Raw genomic sequence first — 21,053 nt, forward strand, 5'->3', positions numbered from 1 at the left:
CGCAAATAACAAATAGATCGGGAATCGAATAGAGAATGAAAAAACGATTGAGGAAGCGAACGAGCGACACATGAGAAAAGCAGCGGTCGTAACAACTCGAGAGCAAACTAGAAAGTGACCGAGAGAATAAACGGAAACGAATGCATGGAGAACAAACGAGTGAACGATCAGAGAGTAGCGAGAACGGTTCGAACGAACGGAAGAGCCCATAAGAGAATTCAGCACTCCCAAGAAATTTTTCAAATTTATTCTCCGCCTGGTTGCACACGAAGAAATCAATAATTCGCGAGAGTATTCCGATGTTGCGTTCATGTCAACGTAATCAGTTACACAAATACACCCACGTTAGAGCCCTGCCAATGCGGGTCGGCAAATAATTCAGCGGAAGCATTCGATCGAAATTGCGAGAAGATGTAACCAGCAGGCGAACGAAGGAAAGAGAGCGAGGGAAGCCGGTCATGTAGCTCATCGCGCACCCTGCGAGAGTTCGCGATGAGGTGATCACATAAAGAGAGACTGAATCAGTGCTCTTCAGCCCACACATTCAGGGATCCAGTTCTCTTCTCTTAGTACTTTTAGGTGGTGTAAGACATGCACGTTACACACGAACAGATAGCGAGGAAAAGAGGTTGAGAAGGAAGTCGAGAACGTGGTGAGTATATGCACGAGGTTGAGGCGAATGTCGTCACGATGAAACACTTTCATCGTTCGTGCATTGATGGAGAGAGCAGAAGTAGGGAAAATGTGGAACTGGGCTAAGAGCTAGGGGATACCGATGAAGACGACCAAGAGACGCGATAGGCTCGTCACGTTGAACCCTCCGTTCCATCTGACAAATGAATCTACGTGCACTCTTACGTACATTTTACGTAAGTCTATTTATTATCGAGATAGTGATCAAAAAACAAAAGGCCTCATTCGTAAGATTTTCTACAGAAAAACTGAGGAGGAACATCAGATTGACGTAAAGTGAGTTTATGTAAATACGAATTTGATTGTTTTTATCTGAGTTATCTAGATTATATGAGGCCTGTTTGCTCTGTTTATACGGGATTAACGCCCAAAGATACGTAATTTTTGGGTGAATTTGATCTAAAATATTTAAAAAATAGCAGAATTAAACGACCTCCAATTCTGCACACAGGTTCTTTGGAGTTCAAACTGTGGAATAGAGTACATTTTTTCTAACCCATCACCATGTTTTATTTGTTTTTGAACTATATGGAAAAATGGAGCCTGTGTGGAGTTTTATCCTATGCGTATGTGTTGAATATTCAAAGTGTGGAAATTATTTGCTAACAAAAAGGCTGGATGAAATGGATTAAAAATCGGAGAGGCTATAAAAAATATATCCAAAAATGTATTCTAAAAGTTTCATTAAGCTATCGCCATTTTTCTCAAGCTGATGTTTCTCCTTAACTCATTTCCGACCTTTCGCCTCGTTGCAATACAACCGGCGACGTTTATCTGTGGTAAAGAAACTCCGTATCCTCGTGATACAGCTTCGAACAGCCTGTGAAAGGCTAGGATAAGGGTCAAATGAAATCATTGTTTTTTTCACGATGCTGCGGAATACGAGTTCATTTATCCGAATAGATTTTTTACTTTCATTTAATCCGTTTTCTTATTATGTGTGCACGTTTCATGGTATACGAAGTTCATCAAAAATTATGTCACTATTATCATTTTCTTATCAAAGACGAAACTCAGGTGCGATTGATGTTTTGAAAGATTCGTTATCATTGCGACTTTCTAGGGCAGTCGTAACACCCTCAGCTGCTTCGTTTGACTCGAGCTGCTCTGATATGACGATGTTCTGCAATCTTATGCAGAGGATCAGAGAATTAGTGAAAACGGAAAACTAAAAATTCCAATAGTTTGAAGTCTCTCTTTGGATTATTGATTCATGCAAACGAACATGGTCCTCGACCATTCATAGCTGCCTTTTCATTTTGTCTGTGTTCGCTTGAAACTCGTGTTGCTCAAACAAGTGAGAATTCTCACTCGTTGTTCGACGTGTATAAGAGCTCCCGTGACATCCACAACCATACTAACATCGTTGATCGAACAACCCACTCGAGAATTAACCACCGTCGTAAAAGTTGAGACGCACGGCCAAGGAAAGCTATTCTTTCCCACTCGATTTCGTCCTAGATCAACAAATCGGATAACACGACTTTTTCGCCTCATCGACGAACCTCTCGACACACGCAGACTCGAGGAACTTACCACCCAGTCGGTCATGATTATAAACACGTTCGGAGACTCGAGAATGCCGATGGAGGGTCGCTGAAAGACCAAGTTCGAGGAGGGATTGAGAAGACGAAAGAATCACCCACGATCTACCCCATGGGCACCCTAAACTTGATACGAAGTCTAGAAAAAAATCATGAAGAAAAAAAGGAATTTTAAAACTTTTGCTTTCGATTTTACCACACCTCAATTTTCGACCAAACGATTCAATATTTTTTTTTACAAAATTCACGCTTTGTTTCATTTTCGTTAAAATAACTTTTGAATTTTTTCGAGCCCCCTCACTGGAAGCTTTCTCTGAAACTTGTTTCGTCTCCTCATCATTTCACAATTATTTATTGTTATTTGTGATAACAGATTATAATTTTACAATAAAAGTAAAAAAAATAACTTTTAACACATTACCATTTTGAGAAAAGTATCGAGATATCAACGAGTCTCTTCACCCTGAATTTCGGAAAAATCGTTCAGAAGTCGACTCCGACGTTTCCGCGATAGTTGCGCAAGATGTTTACCCAAGTTGGAAGACAAACAGCGTGTGTTACGACGCACAGTTGACTTGCCAGAAAATTGAAGCAAAACTGGGGAGCAGCCTCATATTCAAATTCACAGGGGAGTGAACGACGAAGCGAAAAGAGTGACATCCATAACAAGAAGGTTATACAGCCTGTAGGCTCAATTTGGCCTAGGCTCGTTTGGTGAACAGGGACAGGTGTTTACCTCGGTGGTGCACCGTCGGTACACTTTAGAAGTACTTTCCCTCTCACTCTCTATTTTATCCTCCATACAGAGCCTTTTCCCCTTTCCGCTATCTTTTAAACTCTCGTACGCAAAAGCTTCGCCAGAGTATTTAAGCCACACGAGGTAAAGCGTTCCCTGGAGAGTTACGCAAACTTATGAGCACTCTGCTCCCAGGCAAATATTCCTTTATCCTTCATTGAGAAAGCCAAAGAAATATAGAGAGATGCGACGCGGCAAAAAAACGTGTCCGCATTTACACATGTTACATTCGCTGCACGACGAAGCCATTGACTGAACCTTTCAGCCACCTCTGTGGATGCGATATCGCCAAAGCCCTTTTTTACTCTCCACAAAGCGGCCTCGCATCTTTGATTCCGTCCGGGAGGACGGCACATGTCCTCCGACTCAGCGATACTCTTAACGTCAACTAAAACGAACGTTGAAGTTCAACGGAAGATTTTCTCCGTTTACGAAATCAGCAAAAATGTGTGATGGACGCGACCGTATTCTGAAAAATGGCGTTTTATCAAACGAATGCTTGTTTTGTGTGACGAGAGAACGACATAGTGGCTCGAACGTGTTTCATTCGTACGATCCCAAAGTTTCTACGACGAATCGAAGCTTGAGCCAAAGTGCATCGGACGAATGGCATGCATTTGGATAAATGTATTCGTTCAATATTGTACGTGAGTGAAGAATGGACGCGATCGCGAAACGAATTTGTAAAACGGATATTGAACTTTTTTCTGATTCTACGGGCTGCGCTACGGATTCAAAACATGTACAGTTTATTACTCTTCTGAGGATTTTGTGCATGCGAATTTGGAGTGCTTGCTTTATCTCGCTTGAGAATATATTCGGTCAAATGTTGGGTGCGTGTCTTCTGTCTTCTGCTTATTTTTCGCTTTTTACTTCTGGTTCATGTACTCTCTTTCGCATAACCAACCCCTTTCCCATCCTTTTATTTCAGCGCGCGTTTTCGCGATAGAAATTTATGTCGCAATGGGCCAGACGTTGAACAAACAAGCAAACTTCTTAGACGGTGGAAATAAAGGCTGGAGGTTCAAGTGTGTATAGATGTGTGGAAGAAGCGGGAGGGGGCGGGAGGGACGTAGAGCCAAGAAAATTTCGAGAGGGAAGAAAAAAATAAAAACAGAAAAAGTGAAACAGCGGAAAAGGCGCTCGCGCAATGGACAAGAAAAACACTTTGTGTGCGTGCAACTTCGTGGATGCATGTGTACGTACGTATGAATATAGATGTGCAATCGACCACAGAAAGAATGAAACTTCTTTCTACTTTTGTGCGAGCTAAAGGAGAAACGCCCATCAGATGCGGTAATAGATGAATAAAGAAGCGAAACAAAAAGTCGTGATAGAAAAAACACACACACACACGACCACGCAGGAGATGAAGTGTGGGAGAAAACAAAATTGGTAAAAGTTTGAAAGATTTTAACTGCGAAGTAAAGCCGCACAAAAGGGCTTAGTTATTGGATACTTTGAAACGGCTTATCGTCAAACTTTTCTCTTCCTCTTCTCTCCTCCCCCGCCATTTTATAGGCCATTCGCTCAAATGTAGCACCAATTGAGTGTCTCATACACTTTTTCGTCTTTCTTTCTGGACCCACAGCAAAACGAAGCCTGCCTGCATGTAATTTCACAAAAACAAATTCCAACAAGACCAAACAATGGCAGCGATATACAAATGAATTCATAGGATCATAAAATTGAAACGAAAATCGACACAACTTTTTTCTCAATTAATCTCGAGGACGACGAGTCGCTGGGGAAAAATTCGTTACGAGCTCGCTGCTATTGAAAACGATGGCTCAGCTCCCCATCGTCGCACATTACCAGGTTGTCGCTACGAAAAAGTCTTTTCGACTGCACCTATGAACCCCGGAGACAAAACTGCTCCTCGCTGTCCCTTCCCCTCTTCCTCCAATCTCTCACTTATTCTCTTATTTTTCCTCGTGAATATTCAAAGAGTCGTGCACGCATGTAGAGAACGAACTGCGAGAGCTTTCGAGGTGCTGTCTAAGCACATATACATATACGTCGTTTGGGGAAAATTTCTAGCAGGGCCCACGAAAGAGTGAACCGTTTCTCCTCTTCAAGCATTCAGTAGAATGGTACGACATAACTAAATTTCGTGAGTTCAAGAGCCGCGAGAAAGTTCTCTCGATGTGTACAAGTACAAATGGCCCCGGGCATTCGTAGAGGGAGTGCAGTATCCAATCTGCCTGATTCTCGATTCCACTATATTTTTTCCCCTTCGTGATCAGTGTCATGTTACAAAAGAAATTTTGAAAAAATACTTGTGAAGCTTCGTCGCGTTGCGAGTGAGTCTTCACCGGAGCGATAGCACTTCTAATCGTTATCGAAAATTTTCAAAATTTGTTTCTTTAATACTTCATTAATTACAGTAGTTCAGAGAATACTGTAAGTTGACGCATTTTTTATTCATTTTTTTCTTTCGATCGCCAGCACCTCTTCGAACTCTGTATAGCTCAACGCGTTGAAGAGATATTAATTATTTATTTTTTTATTGCATCAATGACTCAATACAGTTACAAATTCCAACGAATGCACTCGGCGAAGATAAGATTTTTCGACTTTTCTTCCTAAAAACGCTTCTTTACAGACGTGCTTGTCATGGACGATGTTACTTTAGATTCTCGGACTGCTTGAACTGCCATGAAAATCACATTCTTGTGGTCCAGGGTTGGGTTAGCTGAAAATGGAGCTCTCCCGTTTCCGTGCACGCACCAAGCACCAACGAATGTTATTTTTGCTACCGTAAATCCCTTGCATCGCTTCAAACCCCATTGAACTCTGCTTTCCGTCCATTACATTCGTCATGTGTATATTTCAAGAGCGATAAATACCGAATTTCAAGGTAATAAAAACATGGAGAGAAAAAAGAGAACGGAAATAAAGAAGTGGCGGTTGAAGAAAAGTGGTATGAAGTTGAGAGAAGGTGTGGCTGGAAAAGGAATGGTTCTGGCGTCCCACGAAGACCGCACGGTTTTTGAGAGTAAACAAACGAGAGGGAAATCCTTTGCCCACGTTCTCATGCCGCTTTGCTTTTGTTCTCGGCACTTCTACAATTTTTATTTTGTTTTTGTTTTTTTTCCTACACCGCTATACAAAACGGTTTTCTAGGAACATGTATATGCTGGTAGTAAGGAAGGCGTCTGTCGAGAGTTTCAATAAGGGAGCAATTAGTCGGTGTTTACTATGGTTTGTAGAATAGAAGGGAAAATCTGCCCTGCCCTTCAAAGCTCCCCAACTCCAACGCTTTTAATTATTTGACACTTTCGGAAGGTCTTGAACGAGTAAGACGAAGGATACGAGCTTTAAAAAGGTGAGAAATTTACTAAACTTCAGCTCACCATGGAAAGTTCGTAAGATCCTGAAACTTTTCCCAGTTCAAAAGGGTCCCGAGGGATTGAAACATTCGGTCTGAACGGTTGGTAGAACTCATCAAGTAACCCCAAATGGGAATAGCAAAACAACGAAAATCCGGTGGTAGTTTGATCATAAAAAAATGATTCATTCACCTCCCTCGTTCTTGTGTATGCCCCTGCAAGTTCACAGCAGCTCATCTCATCACTCGAACCCCATTTTTCTCGTACTTTACCACTAGAAACGCTCCTGCAACGTTCCGAGAGTGTTGCCCACAGTTATTCTTGCCTAATGTCCTATCGCATTAGCAAGAGACTCTGGAAAAACTTGGAGAACCCAGTCGGTACAGATGCTCATATTTATAGTGAGTTCCAGTAAATTACTGGACACCACGAGCTCCGAAAAACAGTCTTTCGTTCAGCCACTGACCGGGGAATACTGGATGGCGACGAATCTGATACTTGAAAATGAATGTCTAATATACAATGAAGAAAGTGACAAAAAGTGTAAGCCAAGTTTACGGATGTCTGGAATGTCGGAAACAGGAGAAAAGAAAGAAAATCGAGGAAAGCTCAATTAGCGCATGAATCCAAAGAAAGCAACGCACCGGCCACCTGTGTGCGGTGGATTCTGGAGTGAAGCAGCAGCCGCAATTTGATTATTAATCTGTTACGGTCACCCGGGGTCCACTAGACCCCAGACCGACTTCATGGCCCTTTTATGCTAGGATAGACTTTTCTAAATCGAACTTATCGCGCCATCTGTTGTCGTTTAAACCCAATACATTAATTCTGAACAATTATTAAAGGTCTGCATGCCATCAATTGACGAAGAAACCTCGCTTTGTGCGCACATGTTTTCTTGTGAGCTCCAATAAACCCCGTGTGACCGTACAGTGGCAAAATTTTTTTTAAATCGGGTCTCAAATTCGTTTTTTTATGTTAAAGTGCATTCAGGAACGTAAGTATTAATGCAAGAACTAAATTATTTTTTTTTATCGCAAATAATATTCGTAATGTACAAGTAGATGCCTCTTCATCTTCACACGCGCAAGATCGCGAGCCGTCTCATTAAAGAGGATGAAGGGGATCAGTAATATGTGAACTTTGCCCACGAATGACAGACAGAAAAACCAAAATACAGTGCGCTTTGTGCGAACGTCCCATTTGTGACGAGCATCGCATATATTTGTGCGTCGATTGCGGAGGTCACGATTGAAATAGAAATGTTTGTTCATGTTTTCATCATTTTCTATCAAAATTATACGACTTGTGTTACAAAGATAATATTTTTACCATTAAAACGTTCCACTCCCATTATTCGACATCGACGAAAGTCTCGAGTTCAATCTTCAAAATGAATATACTTTTTTCACAGTTCATGGCAATTATATTTTTCTCTTACCTAAAGAGTAAAACGTCGTTTAATTTTTTACCATACATCAAAAATTGAATTTTTAGCGAATTTTTTCGTAAAAAAAGTCAAATTTCGTGAATTTTTTTTTTCACGCCGCGTTTTGACGACTTTGAAATCGTAAGTAGGAGACGATAACGATTCGCTTATTTAGAAAACATGTTAAATTGAAGTTTGACGGCCGATTCAACTCGATCGCTTAAAAAGGGCGCAAACGAGAACAGTTTTTGTGAAGTGAGGTTCGCTGGACCCAACGATAACTTATTATTTGGAAGCGTGACCGTTACGGGTTAAAAATAAATCTGAATCGGTTAAATGAAACCGTTGTATCTCTTGGGAGAAAATTTTCCCGGAAACTCTACAGAATGTGGAGCTGTTAGAAAATAAGTGACAAACATTAAAGTGTCAGAAACGATCCTCTATATAAAGGCGCGGCAGTAGAGTACTTTTGTTTTCGTTCGTGTACAAAACGTAAACGACAGGAGGAGATAACAGATGGGAGAACAAAGTTTATCGAATGCCTGTGTATTCAGCGAATCGGATGAAAATAATACTGGAGAATATCCAACCGATTCGTTAGGGATAACAAGTCGCTACAACTGAATGGTAGTACCCTAAATACTAAATTTCGAAAACACGAAAAAAAAACCACTCGAAATCAAACAAATATCACGAGTGAGTGCTCTGGTAATGTTCGAAAAATCTGCTAAGTTTTGTTCGCTGAACGAAATCCATTGAGTTGTACAACAACGTCTCAAGTTCAACTCTGAGTTCATTCAACGAAGTTCACTCTACCATATTTTCGACAAAATAAATAAAATTTATCGAATGAATTTTTTTCTCAGCGTGAAATTTCAAATCTCTTGTTCTGATATGCCAGGGTCATCCACCCTTTCGTACAAAGGGGATTACCACGAACGGTAAATAATTAAAACTTTGCAGCCATTCAAAGGGCGAAGGATTTCAATAAATCTTCAGCATCATTATTATATTATACCTGTAGAATATCCATCCTCATTCAGATTCGAGAAGTGGCAAAAAAAAAGCTTGGAGACATCAGAGGAAGATAAATAGAAAGAAAAAGAGAATGGACGAGAGGCAGATAGTGGAAATTCACGATCTATCCGAGATTTTCCTTTATTTAACTAACAAGGATTCGCCGCGTGATGCCCACCGACGTCAATTTATCGTCTCATCCATTGCGAGCCCTATTCTGATGGTTTCTGGTGGAAAGTAATCCGTATCGTAACCCCGAAGCGATATCAACTGCACTCGTGTCAGTTTGCAGTCGATGAAAATGTGAAAAATTTGGAAAAAAAACTTTTTGATGGCTTCGTAGAAATTCGAATATGGAAACAGTAATAAAAAAACTCATTTTGGCTGATAAAAGAAGATTCTTATACGCAGGAATTGGACGATCATCGCACGATGAACAAAGATGAATACTTTGATGTAAAAATATTTCGTAAACGTTTTCACAAGTTCGATTGGCAGAGACTCAAGGATATTCGGGCCAATATGATCATATTGTTCATAACCGAATATACATGCTATGAATGAACGTTGAACGGAGCTGTACAAGGTGGCCCTCGTCTTCAAGGTCCTACTCGATATATTATTGCTTTCTTGGTAAATTTTTCTGGATCTCGACTCCAAGATCTCGCCCAAAGTCACGTAGCATCTTTTTTATCCATCGGACCAGCATCCAACTAAACTTTCTCACTGTTTCTCTCTCTCTCCCTGCTCTGCTCTCTCTCTCGCTTCCGCTATCGCTCTCTCCCTCTCTCTTTTCCATTCTCCTGACTTTTTTGTGCCTTTCGCCAGATTTTCTTTTCGAGTGCTGCAAGCTCTCAGACTCCACCTAGCTATAAAGGATTTCTTTTAAGCGGCTATGTAAGAAACGCATTGTGACGAACGACGTATATATCAAAGGGACACCAAACAACGACCAACGTATATATACTCAACCGCAAAACATTCTCGTTTATTTTCTTTCATCTTCACGTTCTGTAGTATATCGTATCTCAAAGGGACGATAAAATCTGTTGTATTTTTCGTTTTGTTTTTCCAAGACCATTTTTTCGTATTTTATTCTTAACGGTCCGTTATTTTTCATTCTCATTTTGTGGGTCAAATATAACACAACGGGATGCTACGTTTTTTTCAACCTAGAAAACTCGGAGAACGTTCGAAATAATGAACTTTGGAAGTCATCGATGAGCTGCCTCGCAAACCGTTCAACTTCGCTTTTTCCTGTTCGATCAATATTCCTTAAATTCCAAACTACTTATTCGAAAATATCCTCGACCTTGGAAATACAGTCGTTGAGAAGGAAGAAAATAAACCTGAAGATCTCGCGCCCTCATGTCCACCGACATGAGCAAATAAAAGAAGTCTCTTAGAGATGGACGTGCCGAGATTGCTCAAGGGAACGCGCACACCCACGAGTCTACTGGAGAGGATTCAAAATAGGAATAACCTATGTAAAGTAAAAGCTCAACTGTATTCTTGCGGTCGCAACATTTTCAATGGAGAGCTCTTTTTACACCGCAGAATTGGCCTGGCATGTGCACTCACAAATTTGTAGGATGCAGCAAATGCATTTTAATAAATTCCTGTCAAGCTGTGGAGATTAAACTGCACAGTGTGCAGGAATACAAGAAATAATGGAATTCACAAGATCACCGGACCTGTTGGTTGATCGCATTCCATGTATAACGAAGGTTTAGGAGAAAATATTTTTTCGACACGACGTTAGATTTAAAAAAAAAAAAGGAAACTTCAATCATTTCAATTGAAAGTATTCGAACTGGTCAATTTTCGGAAAACTTTGAAAAACAGTTGCCTAAACTTACTGGAAGTGTTGTCTGGGTGGGATAACACACATATGAGAACACTCGTCGATGCAGAAGGTCAGGGCTTTTATTTTCCAATGTTTTTGGTACAATGCCAAGTTCGTGAGAATTATATAGCATCGTGGTGTTTCGTCGGTCGTGTGTAGGAAGACGAGGGAGATTTCCGGAAGAAAGGGATGCTGAGGGAAGGTGTGTGCGGTATTGTCACGAGAAATCTGCACCGCTGGCAAGGTCTTCATGCGAATAATCTCCACGTTGTAAACGAGCTCCATCGATCGTCTATCTCGTCTTACACGCTTGGTTAAATAGGCAATTCAACCGAAGGCCAGCTTTTTTTATCATCAAACGTTCCCTACGGCAATTCAAATGTGCTTCAATAAGCAAAAAAAATTCAACCCTTACAAAAACAGGATCATTTCGTGTTTAAAGTTGATATTATGCTTCACTGACAACCAGATTTTCTCGAAAATATTCATATATTTTCTCGGACGTTTTCAACTCGAATATTTATTGCTTGAAACGGCATTTTAATCGTTTTAGCAAAAATTACTCTCAGTAAAACAATGTTTGTTGGAATTTTGTAACTGGATAAAATCATTTTGTTGAAGTTACGATTGGATTCAACTTTTTTGTTCATCAGAAAGAATTCATCAAAGAGAATATTTCACAAGCCAAAGAATCGTCATTTTCTGGTCTCTCGAAACCGTTCAAATCAGATGGTTTTTTAAAAGTCATGTAAAAGTACTTCAGCCAGTGATCGAAACTATTTTAGCACCAAAATTTTTAGGTTCGAATAGCCTTCTCCAAACCATTATTGAAGGTCAAAGGATCTGTCGATATGACCAGAAAAGAATCGTTTGATCTGGTACCAAAATCGACACGAATTTTCCTCAGTTCGATCGAACGGTCGTTGAGAGAGCGACCCCCTTAAATTTCTAAATTAACAATCCCTCCTCCGACTTCTATTCAAACTTGACCTTACCGTAATTCTATTATTCCAGTCTAAATATTTCATGAGTCGTCGTAATTATGGCGCACGTGTGCTGTATAAAACGACAAGGATCTTCGTGAGCGTACATTCACGTTCCTTTTCCCTGGAGGGCAGTGAACTTCTCGCTGCACATTTGTCCAAGATCTATATAATAGTCTTTGCCGTGTACGGGGCTCCTTAGTTTGACGATGCTGGCCAAGGAATTAAGAGTATGGATCAGTCGATTAACCTCACTTGGAATTTTCGAAATCGAAATTCTTTGACACAGTTTGATCGATTAAAAAAAGGCCCTGTCAGCCTACGCAGAACGATGGCAAAAATCGACTGACAGAGCCTTTTTTTGATCGGTCAAACTTTGTCAAAGAATTTCGATTTCGAAATTTGCAACTATCTCTCTCGCACTCATGGTTGCAATATACCGACTGATCCATCCTCTTAAGTTCGTAACACCTTCAACCACGAAACTACAACATTCGAAGATGAGAAATTTCAACTTGGAATTCGAGATCAATCACTCCTTCAGTTCTAATGATGAAGCCTCTCAAAATCAAAATCTCGGCAGCTTAAGGTAGTTCATGCACGAAACGATTCTCTTAAGAAAGTCTTGAAATTCACACAGAGTCGACTGACACGCTTATCAGATTTTAAAGGGTTCGTCTTATTGGTTATTGAGATAAACGTATTTAAGAATATGGATCAATCGACTAAGCTCACTTGGAATTTTCGAAATCGAAATACTTTCACATAGTTTGACCGATCCAAAAAAGGTTCGTCAGCTCACGCAGAACGATGGCAAAAATCGGCTGACCGAACTTTTTTTAATCGATCAAACTGTGTCAAAGGATTTCGATTTCGAAATTAACAGTTGGCTCTCTAGCACTCACGGTTGCGATATACCGACTGATCCATCCTCGTATAAAAAATCGTTTATCTTTCCATATAACGAATGAACGCTTCCTACGAAGTTTATTTTAAAGATTAAAAGAAATTAGTAATGAGCACTCGTATAACCCCACATTTGCTTATTTTGGCATTTTGTCCCTTCTTGGCTGGAGCCTTCTGTCTTTTTATTAATTACTTTTTTCTTTATCCATTTCCCCTTTGCGCTCTCCAACGCGATTTTTTAGATAAAAAACCATAGTATTTTAGGCAGGGACGAATGAAATTTGGGATTCAGTCAGTGACGGATCCCCGATTGATTAAGGTATTCCTTTCACGAACCCGAAATCCCTACAAAAAATTGATTTTAATTTACAGTAAAGTACAACTGCATCCAAATAGATTGACGAAATTTCAGGTCAGGTTATCGATCATTTAATGAAGAATTAAAATGTTAAAAATCGCAAAATTTCTACGGGAGCTTATGGAGAATCTGTCATCACCACATTTCTATTCAATAATTCGTACACTGAATAACTCTAAATTCCTGATACAAACTGTCTCACGGATAGAAAAAAAAATATAAGAAATCCATAGCAACGATAAAAATAAAGGATTATCGAATGTTTAAAAAAGATATCAACGATAGAAGTTGGAAAAATGGCAGAAGCAAAAGCTTTTCCCATATAACTTATTCGACTTCTCAGAGGTTAGGAATCAGTCCAAATTTCGAGTGCCCTAGTTTGCGACACCAAAAAATACGGCCCTGCGAAAGGAATACCTTAAATGGCTTGTAACTTCACTGGCCAAAAGATAAGTTGAAAAAATGTATTTACAATTTCGAATTAATAACACTGACATGAATTTAAAGTGATTTTAACTTTAATTAGGAAATAAAAGTCGATCCAATTTAGACACTCATAAAATACGATCCTTCGAGCATGATCTACTTTAACGAAAAACGAATAGAAAAAAATGATCGTGATAAAAAATGACTCCCGTTGATTGGCTCGAGTCGATTCAACGAAATTGTGTTCCCCGCGACGACTGTAGCTGTAATTTTATTTTACAAATCAGCTTCTTTTCTTTCTGTCTTTGTTTTTTTTTTTTTTTTTCCAGTATCGCACAAGGAAAATGGCGATATAACACTTTCATGTGATGTACACAGCCGGCACAAGTTTTCATTTGAAAAAGAAAAACGATGATCGTGAAATAAAACGAAACTGTTTGGGAGCAGCCACGCCATTTGTCTGTCGCTCTCGTCGAAAAGTGCAATGGAATATATATGAAGAAGTTTATATAGAGAACAGACGACGGAAAGAGAATCTTGTACGCGAACAGAGTTTTATGGATTTTTTACACCGGTATATCGTAGTTTTACGATCTCTACGATCCGTCGCCCCCCCCCCCCCCCCCCCCCCATTGCTCCCGCGGCCCCTCACCTTTCCATAAAACACTGCAAATTTACAGTCATCTACCGTCGAGAGAATTTTACATGCATCGTCAGTAATACCTCACAAAGGCAAAAATGATTCTTCAATAATTTCAAGTTATCATCATCGTCATCAATCAGATTTAGTCATCCCTCGAGTTTCGATCTATCAAAACGTATTTTCAAGTTCATTTTGTTTGTTTATTTTCTGCTTTGCATTTTTTTATCATCTTGCATCCCCTTCGTTGTTTCTTCAATATTCATATATGCTTGATAACTTTGTTTTTCTACGTGCAGAAATATTTGAAACTGAAAACGTTTGGATACTTACTTCTGATTTTCTATGTATTAGAAATTGGCTCACATTCTATCATAATTTTTCCTTTCTGTGAAAATTCTGTTTTGACCACTTTTTTCCGTAAACAAAAATTCAATTTCTCTCAATTAAGAAATACTTTTGTTTGTAAACTCTCCATCCACTCTGCAAAGAAAAAAAACTCGTTGACGATTCTGATGAAGCCGAGCAGTCCATTCCTTCGCTGTACAGCTTAATTTCACGGGAAATATTCAAAAGTATAGAGATAGTTGATGCCGGTAGGAAGCTCGAGATCCATCCTGCTAGCCTCTCAGGACGCAACTATAAAGGTCTAAATAGGTATTTAAAGTCGGAGAGGCTAAAATAACTCCATTAAAGACACGGATTAAGCCCTTCTTGTTTGAACAAAAAATCTCGGTACATAAACATTGCAGAATCCAACTACCGTGTCGAGGATAAAAAATTAATCGTATCTCAGCTCGGAGCTCCAGCAAAAGTGCCTTAATGACGTTTAAACCGGGCAGAGTGGAGTTTTCACTCAACGTCGTCGAGACTCTTGGCGTCTTGAGAAAAGCCACTTAGACGCTCCTCGAAGCTTTACATTTTTCATAAACACCTCAATGGCATAAGTGACTGTATGTATGAGTCGTTCCACCTCGCTATGGCATCGGAAAACCATAATTGTTTCGACTCCTGCCGATTTTTTAATATCATTCTCACGTTACCAATGAAATCAACAGGCAAGAGGAGTTCTCTTCCATCGATTTCTCAATCGAAAATTTATTTTCAAACCAGTATGAAATTGCTGTTACCAATCATTTTTGCTACGTACGAAGATTTTTTATTTTCGTGGAGCAATTGCAGGGATGGGAATAAGCCCAAAGAGTCAAGTGAGAAATACGTTTCTATTCTATCCTCGTCGAAAACATTTGAACTGGGATCCGAAATAGCAATGTTGACGGACGCTTCCATAGGTCAATCGAATAAAAATAGTTTGTTCGGAACCCAGTTCAGGCTATCTCAGAACTCGGGTCATTAAAAACGATCGTTTGTGAAAAAATGAAAACTGGAACGCCTCAAACCCACAATCGAATTGTCTCCAACAGAGATTTTTACTACAAATTATTTTTTTTTTCTTTCAATCTCTAAAAAAGCGGATCATTTTTGATCAAATGTCAATACAAACAAATTGTCGTGTAGTGAAAATTCGAGGCTCGCACTATTGACCATTCAAAGTTCCACAGACCTGGCACGGTGAAAAATCCATCCGAATTTTGCGAGGGAAACTCGCAAGAATTCCACAGGATGTACGGACGCTTTCACATCCACAGGAGACTAAATTCTTCACATCCGTCTGTCTCCCTTTAAACTGTAAAGTTATCTGGAGTTCTTGTGCACCCACAGCAAACATGCGGACCGCTCTATATTCGACTGGACCGATAATTCCCAAGCAGAAAAGCCCAGCTCATGAAACTTCTAAGCTGGACCCGCCTTCCATACGCCCTCTTGTTAGACACCAGTCGATTTACACATGTGTGTATATATTTGTAGACAGCAAACGTACATTTTGCGAATCGGCAGCGATCCTCGGAATTCTAGACAGATGACTGTACCGAGTCTCACAGGAATATGCTGATAAAGTGAGTGAAGAGAGAGAGAGAGCGAGGGGGGGGGGGGGGGGCGAGATAGAGACGAAGAGATTTCAGCATATGAAGAACGGAAAGGTACACTGATAAAGTGGCAAGAAGACGGTTCTAACTTCCGGTTTCCACGTTGGGCGATGATGGAGTTTGGTAGCGAATTTCCTGATCTATGTATACTCAAAGTCCACGTAATTAACCATCGCATGTTCCTTGTCTGATTGATATTACTGTTTCCTCACAAAATATTTATAACGGAATTTTGGTATTCGTTCCTTCGTCTGAATTTTCTCTCAGGATGATTGTATAATTAGGAAAGTTCACTAAAGTTCCTGTTATTGATAAAGCACGAAATGTTAGAATTGGAAAGATCAAAGACTGCTGTCTTACTTGGAATGAAGTGGAATTTTCAATCAAGTTGATCGTGATTTTTTGTTAAAAAAACTTTCCATTTTATTTAAACGAAATTTTTTTTTCCATTTTTTTGAGTCATTTCCACTAAAGACCATACCATTTTCATTAGAATTTAACTCAAAAAACTGTTACGTTGAGTGCATCGTTTTTTGGTAGGCGATGATTGATCGCTGTAAAGAAAGAGAACTTGAAAACAGAACTTTGGAACTAATTGACGTTTTTTGAATCAAGGAATTTGTACGAACAGCAAACCTCACATTCTCTACTAATCAATATTTTTTATCGTAATTTTTACTCGGACAACACCATTGAAAATTGTTCATACGAGAAATTAATAACAATATAAATTGCAATGACTCAGAACATTGGAACCGAGTAATTTCTACTTATTGAGCCAATCGTGCATGTCATTCGTATATAAAAATATAAAAATCAAAAGAAAAAATTGGTATTCTGGAACAACAACAAAAAATTGAATCTCAAGTATTAAGATCAAGAAAACAGTAAAAATGTAAGAACCCTCTAGTCGAAAGCTCTATCCAATTTTCCATTAATTTGAGTGAATTAAATCGACTTATTGTCTGCTGTACTAGTGCAAATCCCCTCCCAATAACGATCCATTGTTTCCTATATAATGATTTGATATTCGCTCTAATTTAATTTAATATTCAACGCAATAGCATATTTACTTCACATCAACCCCAAATTACTGAATAATATACGAGTGAAGATTAATTTTCATTAGGCAAATTTTATTTGGTTCCGAAAAATTTCAGTATGCTGACTTTAGTGTATCAGTGGACCTGATCGATGTCTAAATGCAGAAAAAATCATCACACGTAGGTGAACCGTGCCTCAACAAATAAATAATTAAATTTCAAAAAAATTCGTGGTCCATAAGCTCGAAAAATCGTTTATGAAAATCACCCTGAATGTTGGGTTTCGACGTAGGAATTGTCTCGTAACCAGGTGCACGATACCGGTGTCTACCGTCATAAAAAACGGTTCATTGCAATCGAAGGATGGGCGTTCAATTCGCTCACACATTGTTCGGAGGACGCGTCACCATAATCCCGGAAACATTTGACGTCTGGCCTTTAATACAGCAGTAAAGTCTAGTGTATTCGCGCTCGTTTTTATCACACCACATGAGCGTTTAACACCGCACTCTGACACTGTGAATTCTTTCTTTCTGTCATCCCACGGAGACGAGACACTCGACAAATGAGTCGCTCACCCTTCACCAACCACCCACACCTCTCCCACATCATTTCACCGAGAACAGAAGATCTTGCTAAGCATCATCGTCGCGGACGAAAGCCGCCGGGACCTCTGCGTAGAAGTGGGAAATCTCACCTTGCGATTCGAGACAACGTGAGCCAGATTCAAACAGAATTTTAACACTCTCCGATGAATTTGACGGCGAAAAGTTTGTAAACTTTTCCCATCGAATATCCCAAGGATTCTGAAGATTAAAAAAGGGAAATTGTCGTCTCGCGTTTTCGAAGGTTGAGAAATTTTGCGATTATTCTGCAAACTTTTCTGTCTTTCTCTCGCTTTCATGAAAGGATTTTCCAGGGAAAATCAAAGATCTTGATCTGACGAAGTCGAATGTTCACGCTTCCGAAACGTTGAACTTCGAATCGATCGACCAAGGAAATAAATTAAATCGCCTCTCAGCAAACTGGCGATCAATCAATCCGCATTGTGCCGAAACAATTGGCGAATATTCAGAGAGCCCTTCGATATACACACTGAATTTAAATATAAATTAATACGTGAATTCCGACCCTTCAGTCGTTGCTGGGCTTGAATTTCATCAATAAATCCATCACCAGCAGAACACAAAATTCATACGATTTCCACAGCTCTTTTGTGCATTTCTAAAAACCGTACTATGCATTGAGCTCAGCATAATACACCGTTAAAAATAATTCCCAGAAATCTTTCACAATTAAATCAAAAGCAAGCAACTACGCGACTGTTGCTACATTTCCCGACAAGTTTCACAACGTTTTTCCGGACAAAAGTTGTCCCGTTAACGTTCTCGTGCGCATTTACAAATGAAAAAGCATTAATCGTTGTCTCGCTTTCAAAAGCCTCTCCACTATCTCTATTATTTTCATATTTTACGAGACCAAATATACTCGCTCAATTAATGTTCATGTCAGTCACCGTCGTTGTCGACGGTAAAACAGGAAGCTCGGGCTCCGTTTCCCCATTCATTCACCTGTGCACTTGCTCCCTAAGCGTGTGCGTGGTAATCGTCTTTGTGGGTGTTTCTCTATTGAATTTCACATACGTGAAAACGTACATAAATCAAGGATCGAGTACACTCTTCTCTGTCGAAAGATACACCGTGTATGCAATAGCCGAGTAAAGTCGAGTGCATAACGATACATTATGACAAACGTGATATTGGAAATGCGACGAATCGATGGATGATAAATAGCAGTAACACGTGACGATGCGGAACGAATGTTTAGTTTGCTATTTGTTTTTGTCAAAATTGTTATACACTCTTTGTAATAAAAGTGCAACAAAAGAGACGGTTGAACCGTCTTCCGATGAAGCAAGTAGTTTTAATTTTTCAAATCAATCAACTTTTGTCCGCGTTCAATTAAAAATCTTTTTTTTCGATTCGACTGAATCTTATAAAAAATGAATACGACTCCGACGAACTGGAAAACAGATCAATGAATTTGACGTGTATGTTCTAACTGTATTGCTACAGTGAATGAATATCCGGTGGGATACAGACCTTACGAATATTCCATAGAGCGTCCCCGAATCTGTGACGATTCATAGTTTCTCATTTAATTCGAATCTCTCAATCGGTTCTCCGGCTGCACGGTTTTTTCGTTATCATCTCCACGGCTTTGGCGGCGTTTTCTCGAACGACGTGGAAGAGTTAACTATCGCAACTAGCCAACAGTTTGGGCGAAAGAATACACTAATACACAATTGAAGGAAACTGTGCGTTTGACACTTCCGAGCAAAATTGAAACTTTTTTTTCAACCACACGCGAAAAATTTCACGGGATGTTGAAAATCTGAGTTTCGGTCCCCCCACAAACGAGAGACGAGTGCCAATAATTTATCGTCCTCGCACCGGAATTTCGTGAATAATTTGATCCGAACGAATTTCAGGTCGATGGCCGAAACTTTGCGCTATCGCACCTCTCTGGGCTCATAAATATAGGTTTCTATATCAATTCACGGACGTGCCAGACCACGCAGGAAACAAAGTTTGGCTTCGCAAAGTATCTCGAAACTTTTAATGAAGCGAACTACAAAGTAGCTGCAGGCTGAAACGATAAATAGTTTGATACATGTGAATGCGTTTGCTACACCGTTTCAAGCCTGCCGAGAGAAAGTGTCAGTACTCTTTGTACACAAAGACCATTGATACGAAATATCTTTGGCGATCGTCGATGCTTCGAGGCTGAATGAAAACAGAAAAAAGTGCAACGAATTTTCCATATTTACGAACGAAAATGTGCGTTGAGCAACGTCGGTGTGCGGAGGTATTTTACGAAGAGTGTAATCTGCTCGAAGCTCCCTTGACAACCGAGTTCGATGAAAATTCATAGTCGATCTCGAGAACGCCCATAAAACTTTGATGAATTGTGAGTAAAATTTAAATCGTACCTTTATCGTGATGCATTCAATTGCACTTGGTCACAAACATGCGAAAACAATAAAATCCAGTTAAACTTTTGACTCGCTTAGTTCAGCGCAACATTTTTCGTCTCATTTGACGATAATTTTAGGACAAAAGTTTGCATCGAACGGGAGCATGACGATCGAGGTGAAAAACCGAACGAACTACCGTACAAAAAAGTGTGTGTCCGCGACGTTGGATTTCTTCAATGAAAAGTTGCAGTGGAATCAATAAAACATCGATCCATCGTAAAAAAATGATCGACCCATCGATTCATCGCGCGAATAAATTGAACGTTCTTTTCATCGAAAACCATAATTTAATGAAAAATCTTTATGCCGGATTAAGTTCAATTCCATCGAAAAGCAATCAGAAAAATGTCGCTCGATTTTCTTCCTTCATTTTATAATTATCTTATAATTATCAAATTCTATTTAATGCGAACGTAACGCGAAATTTTCCCGGGGGAATTCCGGAGGGATCTTGGGACAACTCGCGTCGCTACGAGGAACTTTTCTCGAGCGTGTGCCGCTGCACCGAGCGGCCGAGTGGTTGGCCTCGTTGACGTTGCGGAGGCTGACGACGCACTGACTCTTTCTCTTCTCCACTACGGCGCCCATACCAACGTCTCTCGGAGGCCCCGCGTTGGCCCGAAGCTTGCGGTACTACACACAGGAAAACCGCGCGGACGATAGTTCGAAAGCCAAAATTTACCCCGCGGCTTTATAAATGTATATAAAAATGTGTATACCTATATTTTCCTACGTGTATACATCCATAGGGAAAGAGAGCAAACTGGCACAGCGCGGATTCACGCGAACCGCGCGATCCTCCCTCGAGGGCGCCTTCGCGTCCGGCCATTCCACGCCACAACTACTTACACCATAATGCGTATTCTTGACTCAGGAGAAAAAAATAAAAAGCGAGAGCGCCCGGGAAAATGTGTCTGCTCTTTTTTGATAGCCTCATACGGGAGAGCTGCAAATTCATAGCCGCTTTTTCCCAATTGTATGTACGATCACATACCCGATGCTTTTACACTAAATT

The 21,053-nt window shown here is 39.9% G+C and overlaps 1 protein-coding gene across 5 annotated transcripts in view; it reads right to left on the reverse strand.

Annotated features, from left to right (window-relative positions):
* The window catches only part of LOC122407102 (trace amine-associated receptor 9), a 62,125-nt gene extending 41,555 nt beyond the window's left edge, over positions 1-20,570 (reverse strand). Inside the window, exons 1-2 of one of the 5 annotated variants that reach the window (XM_043413092.1) lie at positions 19,994-20,570; positions 19,104-19,257 (exon numbers count right to left, since the gene is read on the reverse strand). The gene's annotated coding sequence lies outside the window, so the exon portion shown is untranslated. Of the gene's footprint in view, positions 1-15,534; positions 15,556-17,269; positions 17,291-19,103; positions 19,566-19,993 lie in introns of those variants that run through there. The other 4 variants (XM_043413090.1, XM_043413091.1, XM_043413095.1 and 1 more) reach the window with 4 other exon arrangements.
* Positions 20,571-21,053: the final 483 nt, after the last annotated feature.

The sequence above is a fragment of the Venturia canescens genome, chromosome 2 (assembly GCF_019457755.1).
Source record: "Venturia canescens isolate UGA chromosome 2, ASM1945775v1, whole genome shotgun sequence".
Taxonomy (NCBI): domain Eukaryota; kingdom Metazoa; phylum Arthropoda; class Insecta; order Hymenoptera; family Ichneumonidae; genus Venturia; species Venturia canescens.